Source organism: Chinchilla lanigera, unplaced genomic scaffold, assembly GCF_000276665.1.
Source record: "Chinchilla lanigera isolate Chin_1 unplaced genomic scaffold, ChiLan1.0 scaffold00023, whole genome shotgun sequence".
NCBI lineage: Eukaryota > Metazoa > Chordata > Mammalia > Rodentia > Chinchillidae > Chinchilla > Chinchilla lanigera.
The window spans coordinates 23,997,266-24,006,082 of record NW_004955424.1 but is presented as its reverse complement, the minus strand read 5'-3'; positions in this window follow the sequence as shown (position 1 = coordinate 24,006,082).

The window sequence follows — 8,817 nt, the reverse complement described above, 5'->3', positions numbered from 1 at the left end:
AATTGAGAAGCGATCAAATTAATATAAGAACACACAATCTACTTTATCTTTCTTTTAAAAATATAGCTGAAAATTTTAAAAATGGAAAATCAGGTCTTTGAATCTCATTCATTTGCTTAATGATAAATAGAAAATTATAAGCAGTGACAATATGTTTCTTTTCAGTTCCAAAAAACATATCAGCGCATTCTGCTCCAAAAGAGAAACTTTCCACAAAAGACTGAAGGAATGAATAGAGGACCAGAAGGAGATATTCAGCAACTCAAACTCCATACTAGGTTTTCTCTCAGGAATGGATGAACCTAACACTTATTGTCCCACCCAAATTGCCTCAGATCTTTCTAAAACATTAGCTATGTCTGTGGCCCCATCCAGCTAGAACAGTCTAATTAGTATGAGTCATAACAATTGTAACAGATTTAATTAAACTTACCTGTCAAATTTTACTCTGATTGTCTTCACAACTAATTTTTGAAAAGTCAGTGATCAAAATATGAGGTGTTGGTTGGAGGTTTTGCGGTGACCGTGACCACAGGTCCCACTGTTTATAATCACGATTTAGATCTCACTGTCCCCTCCTCATTTCCTCTCGTTTCTGCACCAGGGTGACTTCACTGCGTTTCCCCCAGAATACAATGGAGACACATTCCTACACACCATCTTTTTGCAGTGATAAATGCTTGCATGGTCTTTGCTTTGTCAGAAATACTTGAGAAATTAAGACAGTTAGGAGCTAGAGAAAGAGACCACCATAACAGTCAGTGCTGAAAAATAAAATAAGCCAGAACTTCGAAGAAATGGGAAGAGAAAATAAAACACAGCCATTTCTCATTTAACGACCAGTTCTACTCCTGCTCATTAAATGAATTGGTTGCTAAATGAGGAATTGTATATAGTGTGTACATTACAATATTCAGAACAAAGCAGTGTTCAAAGGAAACTCCAACCTGATGACTTTGCTTTTATTTGCATAACTCTTTCATGCAGGACTGTAATGTATAACAGAACATAAAACTACAGTACTGTGCTCTACAGTAAAATCAGCAAAAATTACAGTCCTGTATAAACAAGGTGTACTATACAAAAAAGACATTGAGGTTCTATAAACAAGATGTACAGAACTGTAGAAAAAAATAGATGGGTCGTAAGTCTGAACACCACACCTTGGTTGTAAGTCCAAGCAGTTGTTAAACAGGTAGGTTATTAAACAAAGAGTATCTGTACCACCAAAGAACTCTAAAGTGCTGCAGAATAGGCTACACAGAAAGAGAAATGAACTTAAATAATATCAGAAAGTGCTGAGAAAAAGACACGCACTTGGTGGTAACAGTAGTAAGATAATAAAAACCCGTGGCTAAGGACAACATATCAAAAGTGACGATTATCATATAGAACAGCGTGAATTCTAACGTATGTCCTCTTAGGTCCCCATTTCACACAGATAGTCTCTCCTTGCCAGGCACAGAAAAAGGAAAAAAGAGGTTTCCTTCAAGTAGAGGATTATTAAACAGTCATTTGAATCCAGAGGCCTATAAAGCCATTCTAAGTCATATTTTTGCTTTTTTTAATTAAAAAAGCTTTAACTCTCCCCTCACCACTCACAGGCTGAATTGGTTTGATCCAGAGAGGCAGTTATGCATAAGAGCAACCACTCTGTATTGAATTAGGGGATCTCTCATGCAACACATCTCACCAATTACAAGGTAGGGATGCAATTCTATGATTTATCATACATTATACTGTTAAGTAATATAACATTATAGATACAATTTGTACCTATCTCTCTGCAGATTAGAGAGGTGGCATGCGAAGAGAGGATCATTAAACACAGAGCAAGGGCAAGGGCCAAGCTCTTCTCTTTAACAAGCTGCTCCAAGCACCACCTCTCTAATCCATAGAGAAAAAAGAATAAATTGTTCTGGGAGCTTATTCCATATCATGCTCTTTGGGGCTAGAGCAATATTTAAATAAAAAATACAGGGAAACATTATTTTTGTGTAGGCTATAGCTCTCCCAAATTTACAGCCTGATCACAGGATAAGGAAACAACAACTTTGAATTTATTGAGATAATTTCTCACTCCAAAGGTGATGAGATTCTTTACACATGCACAAATGCGGAGGTGTGTACAGACACACATCACAATGGTGGGGGAAAATACATATCCAGAGTCAGTGCAATGCATATTGGCATTCTGATTTAAATGAGGTGAAATTATTGAAATTACTCTAGATGATATTGTTTACGCATTGCATTAGACCATCGCTGTCTACTAAAAATATAATGCAAACTACATACATAATTTTACATAGTATCTCCATTTTAAAAAGGAGAAACAGGTGAAATTATTTTAATATTTTATCTAAATAAATACATGCAAAACATATACATAATAAAAATTATTAATGACATATTTTACAGTACACATCTCAGAACAAACTCACTACATTTCAAAAGTTCAAAGGCCACACATTCTTGGTGACTGCCATATTGGATAGTATATTAGTAGAACTATGTAGGGTCTTCTGGGACTTCAGTCTCAATTTTGGCTTTGCTGCTTTCTTTGGAAATGGGCACATTTTTAACCACTTTACCCAAATTTGTAGACATACTCATAAGTAGAAGATGGATGATATTATGTTTTACCACACTGAGTGTAAACCTCCTTTCCACCAAGATTTAGGTTCCTGTTGCTGAAAAGCCAAGCTCCTTGACCTCATCTGCTGTGTCTGTATCTACTAAGGCTTATAAATGTGGACATAAATATCAACCTCAACAGACAACCCAGACTCATCTTATTAGAACACTTTGCTTATAATACTCTTTCTCCTACAAGGCTTCTGTACTACCACTTCCAGCTGTATTAAACTCAATTAGATTCCCTTTTGCCCTGACTATACCCTTTTATAACAGGAAAATTGTATAATTCGCTTGAATGGCAGTAAAATGAGGTAGGCAAAGATATAAGGACAGCATTAGGCTGCCTCATAAACTCTGGCTTGTCATGGGACAAGTCATTGATTTCTATTGGCAATCTCATTGTAATGTCAGACTGTAACTTGAATTCATTCTTCGCTCCTCTCTGAGGTAAACAATGGGCCAAAGAGTAGAAATGGACTAGAATGAAAATATAGTAATTACTCTCAGAAATAATTGGGTAACTTGACTTGTCTGATGTCTGAGAAAGCATAGGTTAGCTGGGACCCGTACAATACCTGAACTAACTGCCTCCAAATTAGTATCTGTCTTTGGACCTTGGAAAAAGCAATTCAACTGTGACTTGACTTGGAAAGCCAGTGAAAAAGGAGATGGAAAGAAAATTATTTGGGAGAGTTATAAGGCAGAAATTCCTTATTTCCATATTATCCTTACCACCATTTCTACTCATTAAGACATAACTGTCAAACATATATGAATGTGCATGTGCTGGAAAAACCATGAGTTTTGAAGTCGGAAAGAATTATCTTCAAATTTTCTAAATTTAAATGTAAAACATCCTAAATTTTCTAACTTGAATATTTAAAATTGTTTCTACCCTTTATTTGTCATATGATATTAGACAAGCTCTGTACCTCTATGAACCTTAGTTTCCTCATGTGCAGTAATGCTCCTGTGCAGTGTTTGCCCAGCTGCGATGGTCTCACATGGATGTTCCATGACCACAGCACACTCAACCATGCTTGGGTGGACGAAGAATATGGCCCAACGTTTGCTCAAGAATCAGGCATATGGTAACAATGAATGACAGATAAGTTTCTTTTTGGTGTTGATTTTTAATTATCTTACCTAGCTCCATATTACTATTCTAGTTTAACCGTCATGTCAACAAGAACCCATTTTAGGGAGCTACCTTACATAGTAGAAACTAGCCTATTAAAAGTTCTTTTTGAATCTATGTCCATCACCACTGCAAAGTACTGCGAGGCTAGGATCAGTGCAGATAGTGGCAGTGCTCATGTGGACTTTGTTGAGAGGAGACCTACAATAGATTTTCTGCTGTATTTGCAAAATTATGTTATAATTGAAATCACACTACAATGTGTCTCTCATTTGATGATAAAGCTAAGGTTATACACACTTTTATTATATTTCCAGACTAGAAAATAGATAATTACTCTATAGAATTTTTTATGTTGATTTATATGCTATGGTAATATTATCAATAAGCATTTATAAAACATGTAACACACAGATATATCTCAGCATATATAACATAATGATCTATTATTTTTTAAAAGAAACAGAATATTCTGAGCATTTTCCATGTCACTTTACTTGAACTTCTGAACATTCTTGTGAAATTAGTTCAAATATTTCTGTAACTATTTTAGGTTCCTGATGGATTAAGGTTGCCAAATTTTACATTGCCGTCCCATGCCTCTCCCATACCCAAATTGCTTCTATTTACACATTTATGGGCCTTTCTTGATCCAGTGCAATTTTAAGTGGTCCAGGTGGATGATGCCTATATCGTTTTGGTAATATTTCTTTTTTGCCTAGAACTGTCCTTCAGTCCAAAATTCTTGAGTTCCAATCATCTCTTTACACCTAAAATGATGTTCATAGATGAAGGAGGTCCTTTCAAAGGTCTTAGAAATGAAAATATTGGCAAATTTATATTTACTCCTTGTTTAAATAAAGGAACAGAAAGAATAAAGAAAAGACTTCAGTCATCAGTGAAAGCAAAAAACAGAAGCCCCAAATTTAAATGAAAATGCGTTGCATGGTCCCTTTCTTCAAATAGTGTGATCTCTGTGGGCAACACAAGGCTGAGGCAGGAGATATCCATGGATAATGAAGTGCCCCAACTAGGGAAAGGCAGGAGCTCTAAACCAATTAGGATCACATCAGAGAAGTGACACACAAGTTTTAAAACCTGAAAAATAAATCACTAGAAAACCCCAGTGGGGAAAGGAAGACAATAAAAACATACAGAAGAACATTTATCTTTGAACTCATCTTGGACAAAATAAAAAACCTGGGAGAACAAGTGACAAGGAAGTGGTAAGTTCCCCTACTTGAACAGCAAATAGATGTGGGCCACTCTGAGCTCTGAAGCCGTTTCACATGTTCTAATTTGCTTGGCGTCTCTTAAGCTTAGTTTCTTCTTAGGATGGTAGAAGAGCAGTCCTCTTCCAAGTCTAAGAGGCCTTATTATACCAGTAGCAATGATCTGTGCATTGAGTATCATTCAACCCTTCTAACAATGCCTCATGGAAAAGAGTATTAAACCATTTTACTTATGAGATGATTGCGACCAGCACGGTCTGACCTGCTCAAGGCCAGACATGAGATTTCAACTCAATTCTGCCTCTCCTTTTATTCCATCAATTCTGTCTCATTAGTCTATTATGGAATAAAAGCATTGCCCAAACTCCAATTTTACAAAGAAAGAAATGACTAAATAATAAAAAAGTTTTCAGTTCTCCTTTGACTACCATAGAAATAACAGAAACACCTTGAAGCTGTCTACACAGGCCCTGTGATCCAGAGAACGCCTCAGTCAGATCACTGGCTCCCCAACATTCAGTGAAGTTCTCTTTCCTGATGGAATTTTCTGCTGAGATAGATTTGCATGTAAACTTGATAAGCATAGTATGCTATTCAGATTTGAGTCATGTTTGAGATGCCTAAGCTAATATAATCATTAATATCTGATATAATATGTCCATGTGTAATTAAGCAAAGCAAAAATCCTGCCCAGGCCTGTCTCCTCATTCTCTTCCAAAGATCTTTACGAAAGAAAGAAATCATTATGGCTAATGGTGCTGGATTTCATCAGGGTCCCCCCTTTTCATCATCATTTAAAATGCCCAGTCCCCACAGCCGCTACAATAGCAGAAGCACTGTGGACCGTCACAAATGCTGTGACAACTGTGGCCGTAATCCACTGCCAAGGAGGAGTGGTAAACAAACGCAGGGCATGCAAGTCCACAATGCAACCTCAGTAAAGTTCTCAGAGGTAGGGAAGGGAAAACATGGCAACCTGAGAGGACTTTAGAATTTTCAAAGTCTGTTTGCTAATCCATTTACTCCTCTTTACCTCTATCTTTAAACCGTAGTTACCTGAGGTCACCATTTCTGGTGCCTGTCTCTGGCCAGCAACTAAGATGGCTGGCATGACTTTGCCTCCTTACTGCCCGCTCATCCCACCCATCTCAGTTTGATTCATTTAGGTGGGTGGGCAGGACGGACAGAGAGCCCAAAGCACCTTTCCGGGGATCCCTGGTACTTCGGTCCCACACAGTTGGAGAAAAGCTACATGGCTATTTGTTGTGACAGAAGTCTCAGGAAGAAGAGGAGACAAAGGAAGTGTGAGTTCGTTCTGGAGGCCAAGCTCCTGGTTAAGTACTTCTCAGGCTTCTCTCAGCCTGTGGCCTAGGTCAGCACACACATTCCAGCCTCCCAGCCCTCACAGAGGTTGCTGGTCAGAAGGAGCTCTTTGTCCTGAGCTCAGAGTCACCCTGACAACACTCCCAGCTCCTTCCCAATTGTCAGAGATCATATTAGTGCAGTTGTGAAGGTCTGACATAAGGATGAACAGAAGGGCTGTTACTGGCTAGTGAGAGGAGAGATGTTTCCAAAAGAGAAAAAAATCCTCCCTTAATGAATAATGCTGAGTGTGTGTGTGAGGGGGGGATGTCTTGTCCCTAACTTTCTCCTCCCTTTTCCTTCCCTCATCCCCTCCCTTCCCCTCCTTTCCTCTGACCTCCTCTCCCCTCCCTCTTCCTCATCCTTCTTCCTTTCTCTCTCTCTTATTCTCTCTCATTAAAGCCAGGATGGACCACAAGACAGAAGAAAATGATATGTCCCTTTGTTGAAGTTGTTTCCTAATACGAGTCTGTAAAGGTCTCAGAGTTGTGTGCAGGGATATCATTGTCCCTCTTTCCCAAACCAAGGATGCTAATAGAAGGTCAGCATCAAACACATGAGCAGTGTGTGGCACAGAGAGATTCTACTGTTAATCCCTTTCTTCAGCATCCCTTGTCCTCATCCCACCTCCAGTCACTATTAAAACATCCTAATATAAACGAGGCCAGTGGTAGACTGAGGAGTGCAGTAATAGATAAAGCTTTGAGAATCAAGCCAGAGATTGATCAGGAAGAGAGAGCGCAAGACCCTCCTGATCCTGAGAAAGGCAGGGCCCAATTTGTGCCAGCATGGGTGAGTCACCGGAGGCCACATGAAATGACCTTACTTGGAAATGAAATGTGAAGCTTTCCCAGAAAATAAATTAAACAAACACAGTGACCCTTTAGGTTTGATATCATTGCTTTAATATAATAACAATAATAAATCTGACATGGACTCACAACATGTAATTTGTAAATTTTGCTCCATGTTTCATATCTGTATAAAGTTTAAAGCCTGTCTTCCACTAATACAAATACAAATTCTATTTCTCTTTTCTACCTCTAATTGACCGCACCCTGCACTCATGATTAACTCTTCTGCTACCTCATTTTCTCAGGTGCTTCCTTATTCTATATTGCATCAGAAATCTGGGCTGTCCTTCCTGGAGGGCCCTTGAATGCCATTTAACCTGACTGGTGCGATGTGCTCGGCAGGAGGGAGGCAATGAAGCAGAACAGGGATGATCACAAATTGAGAACTGTTCTTCCAAATAATAGAAAGGGAGAAATTAGCCAAAGTGCCTTTTTCATCATCTTCCCCATCCCTGCTCAATTTTGCATGAAGAATCCCTGGAAATCCTGAAAGGTGTTCTCTTTGCCTTTGTAGAATGACCCCTAAAGAGGTCACTGTCAGTCCCAAGGCCTGAGGAACTCTGGCTGGAGCTGGCCATTTCAGAGCAGCTACACAGAGGCAGGCTGGGGCGGAGGGCGGGGAAGGTCACGGGGCTGGCTGGGGGATTTTCTCATCTGGTAGCTGTGTGCTTTGGAACCAACCTGGAAATGCCAATATAAAAGCTTCCCAAAAAACTACACGGCTTTTGCATATCTTGTATACACCAAAGGGATGGACAAATGTCTGGTGGAAAGAAAGGAAGAGAGAAAAATGAACACAGCTCTTGAGCAGCTATAAAATGTTTTGCTCTCCTTCCTATTTCAAAAGCTTCCATAGCATAAATAGTGGTCAAAAGTTCAGTGAACTGTCTTGCAGTGTGGATCTCCATTCAAATGGGGGTACTTTCTGAGAGTCTCCTGACACCATATCTAATTTCCAAAATGAATATGCTTTAATTTTCCTTCTTCATGCATTGTGCTTTTTCCTCATTTAAAACAGCAACAGCCTCTGGCAGTAAAGGACATCACATTTCTGTGTGAGATGAAGTTTTTTTTCCCTGTATGCAGGGGAATGGCATGGGTCAGGGGAGAAAAAATATATGCAAAAAACAGCACACCCCACTGACCTCGGTATATTTTACATTACAATTTTGCCATTTCCAATATAGGTTCATTTTGCAATGGACCATATCAACCATATTTCAGGGTTTAAAAAAAGGGGAGAGAGTGTTAGGGCAGGAATTGTCTGCATACAGTATGTCCTAGTACAATGCACTGATTGTCTGATTAGGGTGGAGTGTCACCTCCAGAGAAGATACAGACACGTACGTAGCTCCAGCCGTCAATGCCAAACACATTTGCGAAATAGGTACCACGAATAGGACTTGCCCATTAAAGAAGCATTAGGAGACTTCTGAATGTACCCAAGAACAGCTATTTTTAATGACATGGATCTTATACTCCATGTCTCCTAAGCTCATTTGAAAGCATCAGTGTCCACTGCCTCATTGAGAAAACACTACAAATAGAAACTAAGCAACTTAGTGACCTGATTATATCTAATTATTTATAA